The 18,833-nt window shown below is 34.0% G+C and overlaps 1 protein-coding gene and 1 pseudogene across 5 annotated transcripts in view; one reads left to right on the top strand and one right to left on the bottom strand.

Annotated features, from left to right (window-relative positions):
• The window catches only part of HMCN1 (hemicentin 1), a 482,162-nt gene that overhangs the window by 224,668 nt on the left and 238,661 nt on the right, over positions 1-18,833 (top strand). The window lies entirely within an intron of this gene.
• Positions 13,913-14,031, bottom strand: LOC118613246 (annotated as a pseudogene).

The following is an 18,833-nucleotide window of genomic DNA, read 5'->3' as shown; positions in this document are numbered from 1 at the left end:
TTAAGAAAACAACCTTTTTTTTTTCCATTAAAGACTTTCCAGAGGGAAAGGGAGACCTGAATTCACTAGGTATTTCAAAGGAAGTAGCTAAAACTCAGGAAAAGGAATTGACAGTCTTACTGCCAATTCATGAAAAATACCATCAACCTGGCAATAAAAAGCCTCATAGGTTAGCGATTACTGGGTATATTTCTCTTGTTGGTTTTGTATTCTTTTTCATTGGGTTTTATACTGATTTTGGAGAAACTATAAATTTTGCTGGAGTATGAATTCAGCATAGCCTCTTCCTTCTGTTTCAGTTAGTGGCAACTTGTGACCAGGATTTGGATCAAGAGTTTTCTGGATATGGGCTTAATGATGAGACTACGAAACCCAGGGTTTTGAACAATTGATACTCAATTAATTGAAATGAGGTGTCTGCCATTTTGTTTTCCTCTATTCTCAGTTTCACTCCAGACATTATTTTAAAATATAACCTGTTACTGACCTTGAAAATAAGTAGAAATGGGTGTTTCCTCTGAAATTTGAAAATATATCAGAGATAATTATAACATTGTAGAACGCTACGGGAAATGTGCGAAAATAATGCGTAAACGTTTCCACTTATCCCTTCTTTGAATTCATCTAATTAAATGTTGAAAAGGAAGTGGAAAGCTCAGAGCTCATACTTTAGAATATTATGGCTGTCTCTATATCCACAAACACTCCAGAAAGGAACACTTACTTTAGTTCCAGTGGAATGCGTTCTTTCTTTATTATTATGCTAAGAATGACATGCTATCCTCATGAATGTCTGATGGGAACGCTAATGTTCCCGTCACATAATCACCTTATCACTTCAAGGCACCTGCAAGTGCTTTATAGGTCACTAATATGATTAAAATGAAGCCATGTGTGCTTTATGTTTCTGTTTGCTTAGAAAAAAACAAAACATAACAATTTATCGTTGAAAAAATCGTTGATTGCTCATTGGTCTCTGAGAAGTTTTTCCAAATGACATTTAAAGTTTACAAACTATATAATATTCCTTACCAGTGGAGAAAAACAAAACAAAACAAAACAAAACACGACTGTTCTCAATAGAACCTTATTTGGGCAAAAAAATACCCAGTCGAGCAGAGCCCTGTGTAGTGTGAAACAGGAGTGGAGAGTGCTTTGTTTAAAAAGATAAACCCTGTAAAAAGAGAATGTCCATCTCTTATTTCATGGTTTCATGTATTGTCTCTGGGAAGTGTTTGAAGCACTAGTTGCAAACTGTAGCAGTACATTCTATGAGGGTGGTAAGAGTCCCATCTACAAAACCAAACTCACTGCCTATGAAATAGAAGTTTCAATATGAAAGTGCTGTCCATATCTTTCTTAAGACAATCATAACGTGTGATCTTTAGTATAATGTCCATAAAATTCAGAGATTGAATACCACTAACTAAAACTTCCTCCTAAAATATAAGAAATACAGAAAAAGCTTATATATAAATAACTAAAATAATATATCTGAAAAGAAAAGAAATAAGTATTATTTCAGGGCAAATGTTAGCTAATAGGTTACATGCATTCAGCAGGGCAAAAACTTGTTTACTTAGCTGACTCTATTTTGACTAGAAGCTGTAATGAAATACCAACTTGGACTATGAGATGTCAACTTTAACTAAATCAACCAATTACTTGCATAGCTAACTCTGGCTTTGCAATTATCTTAACAATTAAAAAGTTAGAGTGTCAACCTCAAAGTCTTTAAAAATTCATTCAAACTGGAACTGATTCGAAAGAGATGATCTGTTCTCCCCATTTAGAGGGCTTGGTCTTTATTTTTACTGGAGTTGTGGAAACTAAAGATTTAAACTAGAGAAAAATAATTAAAATAATTTAATTAAAATAATTAAAATAATTTAATTAAAATAATTAAAATGGAAACAAATGGCCTACGCTGAAGTCACTGACCATGACCTCTTGGAGAGTTAACCTACTAGGAACCACAAAAGAATGCAAGAAAACCTAAAGAAAATCTGCAATGTCGAAGCAAATAAAATTCTACTGAGCTATTTTCACAGAGCATCAACGATTTAGATATTTGCTTTCATATTTTATCTCTTTAAATTTTACAGGTTCCCTTTAAAGTTTTTTGTTTAGAGAAAGCATATTATCTATGGTCAAATAATAGTTCTTTGTCTCTGTCTGTCTGTGTCTGTCTGTCTGTCTCGCTCTCTCTCCCCACACACACACCCCACACACACCTATGGGATATCTGATCTTATAAGAATTCAGAAAGAACAAGAGAACTAACACATTTAAATGGTTATTTATCTGTTTCAAAAATATATTGTATTTGTATTTTGTAAAGGTTTTAAACTATTGTTAAGAAAGCAATTGCATTTCAGTATTTTAATCTAGGAATTATTAGAGACATATACAGTAAGAATTTTGTGTGTGTGTGAAAATCAACTGAGATCATATATCTGAAGAATTTTTTAAAGGACCTAATTTTGACTCTTGAGAAGAAAAAATTTGGAATCTTAGTCTCTTCTTTCCCAAAGACTCTTGAATATCTAGGCCACTTGGTCAGTGTACCCAAGAGATTGTATGCTCAGGATACCAAAGGGCAGTCTTTTGACTGCCACAAAAGAGGGAAAAATAAAGAGATCTGATCACTACCCTCTTATCTCCGGATCAAGAGGTGCCTTCTACTAGTGTTTTTCTTTAATAACAATAATGTAATAATCTGGCCCCAGGTAATTGGCTGCTATTAATCTCTAGACATAGAAGAGTTTATATATTTTTTTAAATTTTCTTTTCTTAATTACCAACCCAGGAGTCCTATTATATAATTACTATTCCAATGAAAGAAAAAGTCATAATTTTTGTATTATACATGGTAGATAAATGTTAATTTGAAGTTACAGGAAAAGACTTGATTAGTACCTCTGGCAGAAATAATCATGTCAATTAAAAGTAGCCCAGTACCTTTGGAGAAAACGTAAGAATTTGTTTTTTGAAAAGCAATTTTTAAGGGATTTCATATATAAAGAAAGAAGAAATCTCAAGGCCTTCATTTCACTGTTTCCACATGATACAAACCAACAGTCAACTTTGAAAAAAAGTAGGCTTATCGAATGAAGTAGCAACCAATTCCGCTGCCTGGCCTATGTCAAAGCCAAATACATATCACGATTTATTCTTATTTTCACTTAGTTCAACATAAATAAAAAGATCCATCAGGGACATTCTAATTTGTCTTTTTATTCTGCATAGCAAAGAGGAGATGAAAGAGTTAAGAGTCTAAGTAAGGGAAGTTTTATTTAAAAAATTTCCTTATGACCAAAGGTAAATAAACGGAAACAGAATCCATGCTTCATATAGTTTCCAGGCTTCTTTAAGCTTTCCTAGAATGAACCAACTGTAACAAGGTTATAAATGCAAACTCTTTTGAGAGATGATATGAGCTACTCTTGAGAGCTGCCTTGTAACATGTTGGTTATGATTTGGCTTTGTGACAAAAATTACAAATGGCTTTTCTCTTTCTTACTACAGGCCCCAGAAGAAAAATGTTCTTTAAGGTTATTTACTATATAATTTAAACAGCTTCGGTGTGTGAATGAATAAAGAGAAAGGAAATTTTTAAAAATTTTTTAAATTATAATTTTAAAGAGAAATAATTTATTTAAAATGTTATTGTTGTTATTTTATCACCTTTAAAAATTTTAAACTTATAAAAAAGACATTCCCATTTTTAAGATTTGAGTATTAAAATCTGTAAATAGGAAGAAAGAAAGTCTTCAGGAATTAGTGAACTCGTTTGTGAAAATTTGGCCATTGTATATTAAATTAACAAATTACCTCAATAACGTAATAATGAATAAAATAAATTTAAATGACAAATTAGTAAAAACAAGTAATTAAAATTATTATTATTTCAGATGATGCTAATTAAAATTATCTGGTAAGATTGCAGTTTTTTAAAATACATTAATTTATTTACTTATGTGTGTATAGTTCTAGAAAAAATGGAACAGTCATACTGAAATATGTTGATAGTACTCATTGGATAACATAATTATAGATCATTTTAATATTTTTATATGTTTTCTTGATTTTTAAAATCAAGAGTATTATTTTTTAAATCATGAATATAATTTTTAAAATAAAGAAAAACACCGAAGGCATTTTCACTAAAAAACAAAATGTCGACCACATTTCACATACTTACAGGATGGGCTTATAAGCAAGGCTGTCTGCTGCGAGCTTACGGGGATGCGGGGATGAAACTCACGTAGACTTGATGTCTCGGAATGTCAGATTTTGGAATCTGGGAGAGAGATCAGGTCTCCTCTTTCCGAAAACCAAACTCCACCTTCTAAATTGTGCTTCTTCCTCAATTATCGGGATTCTACGTCCTCAGCTGGGAACTCTGTAACAAAAGGTAGATGAATAAGAGAACAACAAGCAGGTGTTTGTTAGCATGTATAACTCGTGTATGTGGGAGATACCCAGGGAAAAATGAGTAACTTTCAGTGATGGCTTAGAACTCAGGCTTAAATCATACCGCCTGCAGCTAGAGACAAAAGAAAGACAGGTTGTGGGAGGCCAGTTTTGTGATGACTAGAACAAAAGGTAATATTTCTTATGCAGATTTGTCAGAGCCTACTCCTGTATCGGCTGTTTCTTAAAATAATCAGCTCAAATTAATCCTTATGCCCAAAAAGCATATTTTGGAGGTGGCATATTCAGTCATCTTTTTGAAGCTCTTTCAGGTCCTTTCTTGATTTCTCTGAAATAGCCTGTCCATTAGCTGACATCTTCCTTATACATACACGCATTCAGTTGTCAGATTGTTTTTGCCACTGAGTATACTTTCTCCTCTGCGTTAGGATTTTTTTTTTTCCTAATAAGATAACCAACACTGAAGGTTGTAGTTTTAGAAAAATAACTAGGCAGAGATATGAGACTGCTATTAGAAATTTGTCACACGGATTTACTTTATATAAGCCAATTGACATGTGACAATGAAGGACTTTTTGTAGTGGTATCTAAATTGGCATAGTCTGTTGGAGTGGAGAAAGTCAGTGGATCAATGAGGAATGTATAACACTTTACTCTTTTTAAATGAAATAATACAGTTTTATGTAATGCATTTAAGTCATACAATTATGAATAGGGAAAGATCGGAGAAAAGGACCAATTTGATTTGCTCATAAATTTAAATCACTTTCTTATCATTTTTAGGAAATAATAACTTTTTTTGAATTTCAAGTATTCTGTAGTAAAAGAAATATCATAAGAATAAGTAAGCTCATTCCAGCTTTCTGGATTTTTATTTATTTATTTATTTATTTTTTTACATTTCTACATTTTACATTTTTATTAGAAATGTAGAATAAGACATAGTGCTGAATATGTAATTTTAGATAAATATCATTCATGAATTCAGCCTGCAATATCAAAAAGGAAAAAGTTCATTTTCAAATGAGGTTTCCAAAGCAAACGCAATGAGAATAGCCAATTAAAAAAAGAATTAGTACTTTTCCCCAAAACTTATCCTGAATATTTTTGCAGCTTCAAAAATATTTGGATAAGTCTTTTAGTATTTTTTCATTTTATTCACTCCTTATACTTTCTCTTTTAGATGGAAATTGAAGTTAAGAATTTCACAGGAGAACTGTTCTTTCAGAAATTTCTAGTTTAAACAGATGTGGAAATGACTAGGACCCTAATGGAAAACCATTCATTAAATAGATGAAGGTGTGTCAGACTCAATAACTTTTTTTTTTGAGAAGTTTAAACTTATTTTTGTTTTAGGTTAGTGCTTAAGTGTTATTTTAACGGGCACATAAACTTACTTGGCCAGCTGTATTGACCATGAAGACTTTCCAAATATGTGTTGATTTATGCAACTGTGGAATGAAGCAAAACTTACTCCCACCTGGAGAGACTCTATGAGCCAAGCTTCACTGAATAAACTCTAATAGATCATTCACAGTTATTATTACCTACCTGAAAAAAATTAAGCAAATTAATGTATTGTCCTTATGCTAGTATTAAAGAAATGAATCAGCTGTTTAGGTTATGATGTTATTCTTAGATTATACAGCTAAGTGGTTCTAAACTATGCTTCAAGAAACAACTTAAGTGTCCATCAGTGTATCAGTGGATGAATGGAAAAGAAAATGTGATATCTATATTTATATCTTTATTTAACAGACATGCATTGGATTATTTTTTAGCCATAAAAAATGAAATTTTGCTATTTGCAACAGCATGAATGGAACTTAAGGGCATCATGCTAAGTTATATGTCAGACAGAGAGACAAATAACTGTATAATCTCACTTTTATGTGGAATCTAAAACCAGAACAAAACAAAAGCCAAGCTCATAGACACAGAGAATAGATGGGTGGTTGCTAGAGGGGGGGAGTTGGGAGTGGGCAGAATGGGTGACAGGGGAAAGGTACCAACTTCCGGTTATGAAATTAGTCCTGGAGATGAAATGTACAGCATGGCGACTGTAGTTAATATTGCCATATTGTATATTTGAAAGCCGCTAAAAGAGATGATCTTAAAATGTTTAATCCCAAGGGGAAAAGAATTTGTAACTATGTATGGCAATGGTTGTTAACTGGAGTTATGGGGATTATTTCACAATGTATTCAATCGCCAAATCATTATGTTGTATATTTGAAACTAATATAATGTTAAAGGTGATTATATCTTGATTGAAAAAAAAATGCTCCATGGAGCTCGTTTGGGTAGGTCTTAGGGACCTCGAAGGTTGGTTCTATTCTAATTATGAATTCAGTTTCCCTAACAGATATAGGCTTATTCAGTCTATTTCTTCTTGACCTTCAATCCGAGTTACTGAATTTTTTGACAAAAGGTTTTTGTGTTTGTTTTTGTTTTGGTAGTATTGACTTATTATCCTTTTACTGTCTGGAGAACCGGTAGAGATGTCACTCCTTTTATTTATGATATTCGTTACTTATACATTCTCTCTCTTTTGCCTGATCAATCTGGTCAAAGGCTATCAAATTTTAAAATTGATTTTAAGGAAACAGATTTGGTTGCATTGATTTCTTTCTCCATTTCTTTTTATGTGTGTCATTGTTTTCTGTCCTTTATCTTTATTATTGTCTTTCTTTTAACTTTGCATTTAATTTGCTCCTCAGATTCCTGAAGGTGGAAGATTAGATCATCGTCTTGCTTTGAGATCTTTTTTACTTTTTGCTACATGCATTTAACACTATAAATTTTCTGTAAGCATAGCTTTAGCTGCACACAAGGAATGATGATCTATTGTGTCTCATTCTTGTTTAGTTTTATATATTTTCTAATTTCTTTGTGCTGTTCTCTCTGACTCATGCGTTATTTAGTAGGATGTTATTTAATTTCCACATATTTGGAAATTTTCCAGAAACCTTTTTATTATGGATATGATTCCTTGTCATGCATATGGTACTATAATTTAATTAAAAGTAGTCTCTTTACAGCAATATAGTCATTCTGTAAGGATTCACCAATTCAAAACCTTTTTTAAGTTAAGAAAGTTCCTAACTGCTTACTGTGTACCTGTGATTCTGTCTAAAGACAGATAATCATCATTTTCATAACTCAGTAATGAAAACACTCAGATTTTTCCCATTTTATTGAACAAAGGCACTTTACTAAACATTCTAAGCCTTAATATTAGTATAAAGATTACAAGCACTGGAGGTTCTGTGGTCTGCAGTTTCTTTTGGAAGAAAACTAGCTAGAGGAGAAAAAAGGATAGTGATAGAGCTAGAGAGAGAGAGAGAGAGAGATAGGGAGCCAATTATGTATATGCTCAATGGCTTATATTTATTCATGATCTAAATGAAGTAAATATCCAGTATACATAGTTAAGTAGGTAAATACATAAATATCCAAGAGATTCTTTAGTTAGATGTTTAGAAACTTTAGTTTAAGAAACTTGAAGATAAAGCTTGAATAAATCTTTGTTGAAAAAGTTGGAGATAGTAATCTCTCATTATAACTCTCTTTTATTCATTTATTTTATTTGCACAAAAGGTATTACATTTATAGGTCAAACATATGTTCAGATTTCCAGTCTTAAATATTTCATAAAAAAGAAAAGAATGTACATAGTTTCTTTTTAGGAGGTTGTACTTGCCATAACATCAAGTTTAGTTTTACATATGGAACACATCATAAAGATAAATTGTGGTAATTTTTATTTAATGTACTTTCTGATGTCAACACTTGAGCCCAGGTCTTCATCACTTCACACCTGTATTACTGCAATAATTTCTTCTTTCTCTACTTCTGGTTTTCCAATCCAATCTATTAAGATAAGTTTCCTCAAACATCACTTCAATCATGTCTGGTTCCTGTTCTAAAAACCAACGCTTACTGCCAATTGAAGAGTATCCAAATTGTTTTTGTTGGAATTCCAACCTCTCTATCGTCTGGCCTCACCTTGCCATCCAAATATATCTCCAGATATTTCCTAATGCTCCATTCCCCACTCTAATTAGGCTAGCTCCTCCCTGCCTTCGTGCAGTGTTCAGTACTTTGCTGCCTCTGCACTTAATGCTTCTAAAGCTTCCTTAACCTGGAATGACCTCGCCTTCCAGCTTTTAACTTCTTTGCTTTCTGCCTTTCAAGACCATCTTTTGTTCCACTAATACATGACTCTTTCCTGGAGTATACCTGCCATGTGGACCCTTTCCTAACCTGACCATCCACAGTACTTACTTTCTATTATGGCATATTTTTATCCATTTTTAGAGGCACATAAAAAAATAAAAATAAAAATAAAAGTTAAAAAAAAACCTTAATATATTTTAAATGAAATTTATTTTACAATCAGTGGCATGTCATAGATCGATTAGAAGTGTTTTTCATTTCTAAACGGCACATAAAATAATAGTGCACCTTAGAATTTATGGTATCTTAAGAGTTGAAAAATCAGTGTATATATTTTTATTTACTGTTTTCCACTGGTTTCCTGTGTGTCTGAGATATTACTCAGCATTATTAAAAATTTTACTACCATGGAAATCTTTCCTTTTTGTCCATCTTCTTTCATCTTCTTTTGAACACACTATAGTTCTAGGTATATAGTTGGGCTTCTTGGATTAAATTAGCGAGATTTTATTTCAATTAAATTAAACTTAATGAATATAATAAATATGCTTTGTTAGAAAAGTATTTTTATGAATTGTTATTTCTTTATTATAAACTTTTCATTGAAATATTATATACATGCAGAAAAGTGCACATAAATATGCAGCTTAAATACATTTCGTAAACTCAATACACCCTGGGTAACCAATACCAAAATCAAGATACAGTTCATTACCAGAACCACAGAAACCCTTGAGTAGGCCATCTTATCTTCCATTCACAGCGTTACTATACTGGCCTTGAAAAGTATATATTAGTGTGATAGGTTCTTTCCTTTATTCTAGAATATGTCATTTGCAGTACATAGTATTAATTTCTTTTGGTTAACTATCTAGGAGCAAGAATGCTGGATCACAGAGTATGACAAGTCCACTTTCAGTAGATGCTATTAACTGTTTTCCAGATTTGCTTCAATTTTCACACTTTCACCAGCAGCATGTAGGAATCCCAGCTGTTGCACACGTTCACCAACAGTTGGCGTTCTCTTTTTCACTTTAGCTATTATGGTGGATGTGTATGGTATCATTAGTATTTTTGTACAGATAAAAATGCTTTCTTCAAAATCTTTGCATTTTTCTTCAAAAACATGACAATTATTGAATATAAGCCCTATACGTTGAGCTGTAGGAATTCTCATTAAAAAAAAAAAAAAAGATATCTTTCTGGTGACATTTAACTGTAATCATTTTTGTCCTTGTGGAAATTTATTGACCATTTCATTTAGTCTCCAGAGTTATCTATTTGGTTATTTTTGTCTCTGAGTAATGCCAGCATTATTTACCGGCTAGATAAAGTTAGAAATAAAACATTTGAGGATGCTATAAGTATTATCTACTATGAATATATATTGCAAGTGAAAGCCATGGTATATTTAATCTTTAAAGAATTAATATTTCTCATTGATTTTTCATGTGTTCTATGATATTTTATATGCTTAAAATATTAGATAATTAGCCTATAATTCCATTTCTCTGCCCTCTGATTGCTGAGAGAAACACTGTGGTCATTTTTCTTGCCAATGTTCTTTTCTACCCATGTTCAAGCCAAGACATTTGGTTTCGTACTGAATCGTAAAGCTATATTTTTTTAATTGCACTAAAATCAAAGATGCTGACTTCAGTATATTTAATCCAGAAGGTTGTATAAATCGTATGGCTAATTATCATAAAAATTAATTATGGCTCAGAAATGAGAACGATATGTTCCCTCTTTTTATCACAATGTTCCATTTATAAAACAGGGCCTTAGAAAATAACCCAGAGATCGATGCAATAATTGTATGAAACCATGATCAATTTCCAACTATCTTTTGTGGTCTGGAAACTGAAAGTACTAAATTAAACCAGTCTGTGATGGATTGTACGTTAAAAGACTCTTAGTGAATGAACATATATAAAACTTTTTTTACATAGTCGCTGGGTAAAGCATATCTAGTCTTGGGGTTTGCCTCGTCCCGTGGTATTCTGGACACTGATTAGTTAATTACCTATATATTGCTGCACTTGATTTTTCTCCTAACTCCAACCTTAAGTGTGTTCATAATTTAAAAATGTAAAAATTTGCCTCAGGACTGGAACTTATCTAATTTCTTTTAGATTCCCCAATGTCTGCTAGATGGATGAGTACATAGTAATTTTTCATGTATATGTAATGAAATAAGAAAGTTATAAAACTATATGTACAGTATAATGCTATTTATGTAAAGAAGTCTGTGTGTAAGCATGCTCACACGCACGCGTACACACATACATGCACAAATACGGAAAGAAATAACAAAATATTGAAGAGTGACTATTTGCAGGTAGTGCAATAGTGAGTGTTATTTATTCTTTTCCACTTTTTTTTTACATATGCCATTATGATAAGAAAACATTTTAATGTAAAATTTGAAAATAAAGATGTAGTATGAAGTAGTTTATCTTATTTATGTTAAATATAGAAATAGCAGGACGCTTACAACTGATCCTTCAAGACTTTTGGTTAAACCGAACCTCTGTGTTATATAATTGCTGCAGAAACCAGGATTCTTCTAATTGTTCCAATATATAAATAAGCTTAATAATCAGGAACAGACCAGTTTCATAGTCATTCTGTTGTAGTGTAGGTATCCAAGACTAATGAAGTTATTTACTGTTTAATTTATAGGTGTACTATAACAAGAGTTTTTCCTCATTCTTTACAAAAGTTTAGTCATTCATAATTGGTATAAGATTTTGTCTTTGTAGCAGATTTCAAATACACTTTCATGTCCTTTCACTTTTACCTTTTCCACTTAGTAATTGAAGTGCTTGTTTTTTAATGAGTCGACTCTCGAACCTTACTTGCCTTTGATATTTCCGGTCATAGTTAAAACAGCATCATCGTTCTTCACGTTTCTCAAGCTAGAAATCTGAGAGTCATTTCGGACTTTCCTTCTTTTTCATGGCTCACGTTAAATTGCTACCGAGGGAACCCTGGACCTCAGCTGTGGGATCCATTTCCTCTTCTCCCTTCTCATTATCATTGCTGCTTCATTATTTTATTTATTTATTTTTTGGCTTGTCTGTTTAAACTGCCACATTGCTGACCCCTCTGCTTTGAGTCTTTCCCTGGCACTCACAGTTAATCCTCCAGTTAGACTCTGTTTCTAACCTCTGTCCACGAGTCGCACACATCGTCAGGTAAGGCTGGGCATCTAGCATGGCGTGTGAGGACTGTCATGTTTTTCCAAGTCCTTCCCGCCCTTATCTCTTACCACTTTACGTGCCCACCAGCCGTGAAACAGTTTTGTACTTTTTAGGAATGCTGTGTTTTATCTTACATTCGTGCTTTTGAACTTGTTATTCCTTCTGTCCTGAGCGCTCTCCCTCTTATCTATTGACTCCCATTCATTCTTTAAAACCTATCTCGAGTATGGATGACCGCCTTTCCAGATAAACCCTCAGGCACCCTTTCCTCTGTGCCATCGTACCTGACGTACACTTTTATTATTGCACTTCTTAGAGTCCTATTATCGTTTGTTTTCTCCACTAGACCATGAACCTCCCAAATAGTATCCATTCTTTACCCTGGGCTGACTCTTTGTAGTATGGGATCACTCTCCTCTTAGCTGCCTTACTTTTAAGAGATAAGCTCCTCAATTTCATATTTAACCCATTTCTTCCCGTACAGAGTATATGCATTCACTTTTCCTCTTTATAGATATTGAATATTACAGGAGAATACTCATTCATCCACCCTACCTACTTCTCCAATTAATTCTATAAAGTGGGAAAAATAAGCAGAAGTTGTTCAACAGGGATTATAATAGTACTGTTAATGGCAAAACTGAATGGGCATTAAGAGAAGCACCTTCTGTCTTTGATCTCACACCCAGTCATAAGCAGTGAAGCTTGAGGGTGGCGGCCCTCCCCACAGATAGGGGACTTCTAGCGATGGGTGTAATACAAGGAACAGGACATGGAGGAAGCTGGTATGCTAAAACTTAGTCAGGTCCAAAAAAGAGATGAAGGCCAAACCGCTTGTGGACAGTGATGCCGCTCTTGCATAACCTGGGACAACGAATTCACTAAGGTGAGGCATTTACCTCTCACAAGGAGGAGCAAGTCAGGGAGAGAAAGGCCTGAATTTTTTTACTCCCAGAGTCATGAGATCGGACCTTGTCGGGGGGTGGGGGGGTCTGAAGAGAAATGAAGACTGGGAAGCTTGCTGAAAGAAAAAGTAACAACGCCAATTAAAATTTAAGATATAGTCTTTTAACGAAAATGACAGATGTTTCAACAGGAGTACCACACACATCAGGAGAGATGAGCCCTAGCTTGGGAGGGCCTCGGCAGACGGTCGGGGTGTGTGTGAGTCCTGCTCTTGAAGCTGCTGCATGCTTTTGTAGGTCCTGTATCCAAGCAGCAAATCCCAGGTCTCATCCGGGAAAGAGAACTTGGAAGAAGATATTCCAATGGCAAGAACTCCACAGCACCTGACGCCAGAGGGTCCTGCATGGGTAGTTTAGTTCATTTTAGAGACTTTGTAGAACCTAATGGCAATAACTTAAAATGGTCCCTGAGTATTTAGTCAATAATAAGTCCAAGAATGCGATGTAATTGCATCTCTAGCAGCTACCAAGCAAAGGAAATGGTGAAACTCACTATTAACTAATCTTAAAACAGCCAGAAGAAAAAAATGGAAAGAAAAGAAACCTGATGTTGACGGTTACCATTTGGTTGGTGTAGTAAGTGGGTAAGGAAGTTGCAATTAATGTGTCCTCCAAAGAATAAGAGTGGAGGAAGGATTCGGTGAAGGTAATGAAACTTAAAACTCAGGGACTTTGTGTGAAGCCCTTTCGAGGCTCTGGGGAGTGAGCTGAAATGTAGTTACCGAGTTAAAAAATGGGTGGTGGGGAGTGGAATTTGCAAAAGTAAGAGAATTACACTGTGATTTGTTAAGAGTGCTGTCTCCTTCAACTCTGACTTCCCCTCTGACATGTGTGCCCTTGTGTCCAGTGACATTGGGGTAATTTGGGCTACTTTTTAAGATCCTTACCTCTAGCAATACTACAAACACCAAGTATGTCAGCATATGAAGTTTGAAATTTTAGTGTCCCGATTAAGAATATATTTTTTTTTTGATAAACGATACTAGAGAAAAGACTGAGTTATTTTTTTCCCTCTATAGAAAATATTACACATTTTTTTTTTTTTAGGCGAAGCAACCCTTGGTTGACCTCACAGATTTCAAGGACCTTGTCAGCGTCCAATCCTTATTTCTTATTTATTTTTTATGCGTACAGCACCTGGTCTTCCTAGGTGGTCTCCCATCCAAGTGCTAACCAGGCCCGACCCTGCTTAGCTTCCAAGATCAGATGGAATCGGGCTCGTTCAGGGTGGCATGGCCATAGACTCTACATTTTTTGTGTGTGTCATGGGAATAGATGTTAAAAGAGTATGCAGCCAAAAACACAAGGAAAAAGTATTATAGACTTTCATCAGTTGACAATAACAAAATTATTATTAATTTCTAGATTTTGTAGGATTTGCAGCATTTGCCAGCTTTAACAAGAATTGTATGTGAACTTTTTTTTTATTGCAGGTAACTCTTTTATAGCTACTTTTATAGTTGTAATTTTGCATTTTTTTCCTAAATAGGTTCCCCAAATTGTATAAGCTTTAGGCCCACAGAACCTGGGTCTATCCTTGACAAGGAATTATTTGGGGTAAAATTTATGTTCCATTAGCTTTTGCTGAGGCTTCTCTCCTTTGCTCTTCAGTCAGAGACTCTGCTAAAAAAGCACGCACTTGCTAAAGATGAAACAGAGAAGACATGTTATCTTAGTTTATGATAGCAAATGCCAAATGCATATGTGCTCTAGTTGTTTGAACCTGGCCTTGTGAACTGTTATAGGCAGGAAACATACCTTTCACTTATATGTATCTGGTAGAGAACCCACTATTTGATAGAATGACTGTACTTACATGTTTATCGACTTAATACAAAATCCCCTTTCAGGGTATAAATTGCTTTCATTCTTTCTTCAGTTAATAAACTGTGATGATTAGCTTTGAAATAAATATAAACAGTGTTTATTCCTAAGACCCTAATAGGCTATCAGTTGGATGCTTTTTCTTCCTGCCCCATGATACCCCCCACCCTTTCTCAGTATTGAAAATTTCTTCCTCCTGCCTCTGTATTACCTTCACTTTACAATCTCATCTTTTTCAGATATCTAGATTAACCTGCTGGTATGCTGATGAGGCCGACTTTCTCTGGTTGAATCCATTGCTTTGATGTATTTCCCAAATTTGGATTCTTGCTTTGCTTTTCTCTTTTCCCCTTAGGACCTCCTAAGATTTGTATTGTTGTTTCCGACGATCATCTCTGCCGTGATGATTTAGTTGCAGGACCTAATAAAGTTTTGCTGTAATTTAAAAGGCTGACTGAAGATGTTTGGCAGTGCTGAATATTCACCTATATTATTGTTAACGTTACCAGTAAAATCTAGGCTGTTATCAATTGAAGGGTCCTTTCTAAAGACTAGAGGGAATCTGGAAAGAGTTACTAAGGTTTTTGTACGTGGTGCCAGATTTTAAAAGCTGTGTTATGTTGAAGTTTTACCACCTCAATAAAGCATTTCTCAGTAATTTTAGTCCACCCCGATGGCTCCTCTTCTTGACTTCCTGAAACACACATCATTACTAACATTTGTGCCTCGTAGAACCTCTGAAATAACTGGACTTTTAAAATCCTCCAATTTATCTCCTCAATGAATGCTCTTAAAGCTCTATTATATGACATTTGAATGTATGCTTTCAAAACTTGTTGTTTTTGAGTATGTTATTCTTATGAGACTCTTTGGAAATATGGAAACATGATAAGATCTTGAAAACTTCACTTTAAAATCAACACATAATCAAAGCAGAGATGCACAAAAGACTCCTTTTAGTAGATGCATGGCCTGGGGGTGGGTGAAACTTGCTTATAACTTGACTATATTTTAAAATATTTAAGCAATGTGTCAATCAGAATGGATGCAAATCAATGTGGAAGCATAGAGATAGTTGTCATTAGGGAAATGTTTGCAGTGCCCACCCAAGTGCTATCTAAAAGTTGGGGAGCCGCAGCCAGCTGAGTTATGGTCTGTTTGCTCCTATATGTTTCCGATGAGTGGAGTTGTCTATAGACTGTGAGATTTTCCCATCTCATTAATAACACCACTTCTTTGTGAGATTAATCAACCAAATATTACTGTTTAATGCATCTAAATCACTTCCTCTGTCTTGTTCCCATCCTCAACAAATACATGGCAGTATAGTGGACATATATTTTAAGTGTGTGTGTGTGAGGGGGTAATCTTAAATCAGTATATAATTTGAAAATTACATGTACTCAGAATTATGCTTGAAATCTGTTCAATCACTTTTCAATTACTAGGACCTAGGTAAACCCTTAGAAGTTCGAAATCTAAGATATTTATTTTCCCCTCCCTCCCTTCTTCTCTCCCTTCCCTCCCCACCACCTTCCCCTTCTCTCTTTCCCTTTCTCTCTCTCTTTATTCTTTTCCTGGGCCAGTTGGAGTCTAAGATTTCTTTCAAAGGTAGGAATTAATGATAATGGGCACCCAAAGAACTTCACCATATATTATAATCTTACAGTCGTTAAAAGCATGAGTTTTGGAATCTTATGCCTTTTTGTTTTGAGATTATGCTCACTACCAACCAATGTGTTACTTTAAAATGTGTAAATTCAGGATTTGGAAAAAATTAAATGAGGTAAATTTTATAAAGTTCTTAGTATGAGGCTTAGCATGTAAGTGGTATTTATATGGTAGCCATCAAAACAACCATACAATTATAATTTGGATTCTAGAATAAGTCTGTTTCTGGAGGCCAATGGAGAAGTCATGTGGTGAAAAGTGTTCTGATTCTTCCTCCTTGTGAATGTATGACTTGCCATTATCATTTGGGGGGCTTCAGTGTATGTGTGTCTGCCGCGAAAAAATAAGTTTTCTACCTCAAAGTGATCTGATCTCAGTTGAGATAAGGTTCTTGAGTTTAAGAATCAAATCCTAGAGCTTAGGACATTTTTCTTGAGACCGAAGTCTATATTTTGAGGTCTTTTGGAGAGATCTTGCTAATTTTCATTAGGTGTATGCTTAAGGAGCTAATGGGATTTTTACATGTCAAGGATAAACCAGACAGAGTGTATTTTACCTTCCTTTCAGTAAAATGGAGATGGGAGAAGATCAGGTCACATAAATACCTAACTTTTCTTAGTCATTATAAATTAAAATTTGTTTAAGTACTGGGAATACTTTGGCTCCTTAGTCTCTTATCGTCATTACTTATTTAATGACTATAAACAAACGCTTGAAAAGAACTCGTATCCCATTTATAAAATACAGAATTCCTTTACGGTGTGAAGTATTTCATGCTCTAATTTATCTATTTTAAGTAAGATGTTCAGATGTGTTTTAAAAAATTAACGATGTAAAAGATTTTTCTATAGGAGTGACAGTACCTCCATAAAGTTGTTTTTTAAAACTCGCCTCTAGCATCCTTTCGAAAATCTGGCCAAACTATGCTATGAATTCTCTGTATAGTGTACATACATATAAAATTCTGCATAGTACACAGTTGGCCCTCCGTATCTGCAGGTTCTGCATCTGCAGATTCAACCAACTGTGGATCAAAAATATTCTAAAGATAAGTTATGTTGTTGCTGATGATGTAGTTAGGCCTACTATGGTTGTGTCTATACTGAACTGTACAGAACTTTTTCTTGTCATTGTTCCCTAAGCAATATGGTCTAACAACAATTTACATAGCATTTACATTGTATTGGGTATTATAAGTAATCTAGAGATGATTTATAGTATGCAGGGGATATGCATAGGTTATATGCAAATACTTCGCCATTTTATAGAAAAGACTTGAACATTCATGGATTTTGGTATTTGTGGGGCGGTGGGAGGTGGGGAATGGGTCCCGGAACCAATTTCCCGTGGGTACTGAGAGAGATTGTATTCAACTAAAAAAGCTAACTGTGATGGTGCTCAAGGGCCTCCTTAACGAGGGCTTGTTTTTATAACTCATAAAGAGCCTTGAGTAAGGTTTGGACTTCTTCCTGCTTTCAGCACAGCCAGGAATGAGATCATAACTAGTCTGGGTATGTAGCATACATAGTATGTGCATATGTATGTATGTATATGAATGTACATGTCTATGTACTTACGTATTTTTAAAGTTCCTTTCCCTTTCATAGCTAGGAAGAGTTTTAATGGGACAATTGAATTCATTGATATGTTTCCATTCTAAAATAGACAGGTATTTAGTAGAAGAAAACAAAAACATGAAATAAACAACAACAAAAAAAGTCTCAAGCAAACAAAAAGGATTCAATTAAAGGCATGAATAAAAGAACCAATCTTTAATTTTATTTTTGTGTTTTTTTCAGTTTTATCGGGGTGTAGTTGACAAATAAAATTGTAAGATATTTAAAGTTTACATCATGATGATTTGATATATGTATATATTATGAAAAGATTCCCCCATCTAGTTAATTATTGCATCCACCACCTCACATATTTATCTTTTTAAAAATTATTATTTTTAGTGAAAGAATTTAAGTTCTGCTCTCTTAACAAATTTTACAATAGTATTATCAGCATGGTGTCACTTATATGTGGAATCTTAAAAAAAAAGTCAAACTCATTGAAATAGAGTAAAATGGTAGTTGTCAGGGGCTGGGGGATGAGGAAAATAGGGAGAGGTTGGTAAAAGGGTACAAACTTTCTGCAATAAGATGAATGAGGTCTAACGATCTAATGTATAAAAGCCAATCTTTTATATTTTTATTATTTTAAATAATGATTTAAATAATGAGTATTTTTTGGCAAGCTAAATTTCCTCAATCGTTTGTAACACATTTCTTGTTGTGACACAAGAAATTTAAGATAAATTAATAATATACACTTTGACACTTTAAAGTAGCTAGCATGAATGATTTTGCCCTTCAAAAATATCCAAAGTATGCTTTTATTTATTCAGCTGTTGCACATTAGAGAACTTTCATCACATTGAAGGTGTGGAGGTTTTACACAAGTTTTAGGTGTTCAGAGAGTTGAAGTTGAGGGTCACTTTTATGATCAGTCCTCTGTTGTGTCCCCATTGAATCAAATTTTCTAATGCCCTTCCAATTTCTAATCC

Source organism: Rousettus aegyptiacus, unplaced genomic scaffold, assembly GCF_014176215.1.
Source record: "Rousettus aegyptiacus isolate mRouAeg1 unplaced genomic scaffold, mRouAeg1.p scaffold_m13_p_17, whole genome shotgun sequence".
Classification (NCBI taxonomy): domain Eukaryota; kingdom Metazoa; phylum Chordata; class Mammalia; order Chiroptera; family Pteropodidae; genus Rousettus; species Rousettus aegyptiacus.
The sequence above is the reverse complement of the archived record's forward strand: the minus strand, read 5'-3'. Positions and strand labels throughout refer to the sequence as shown.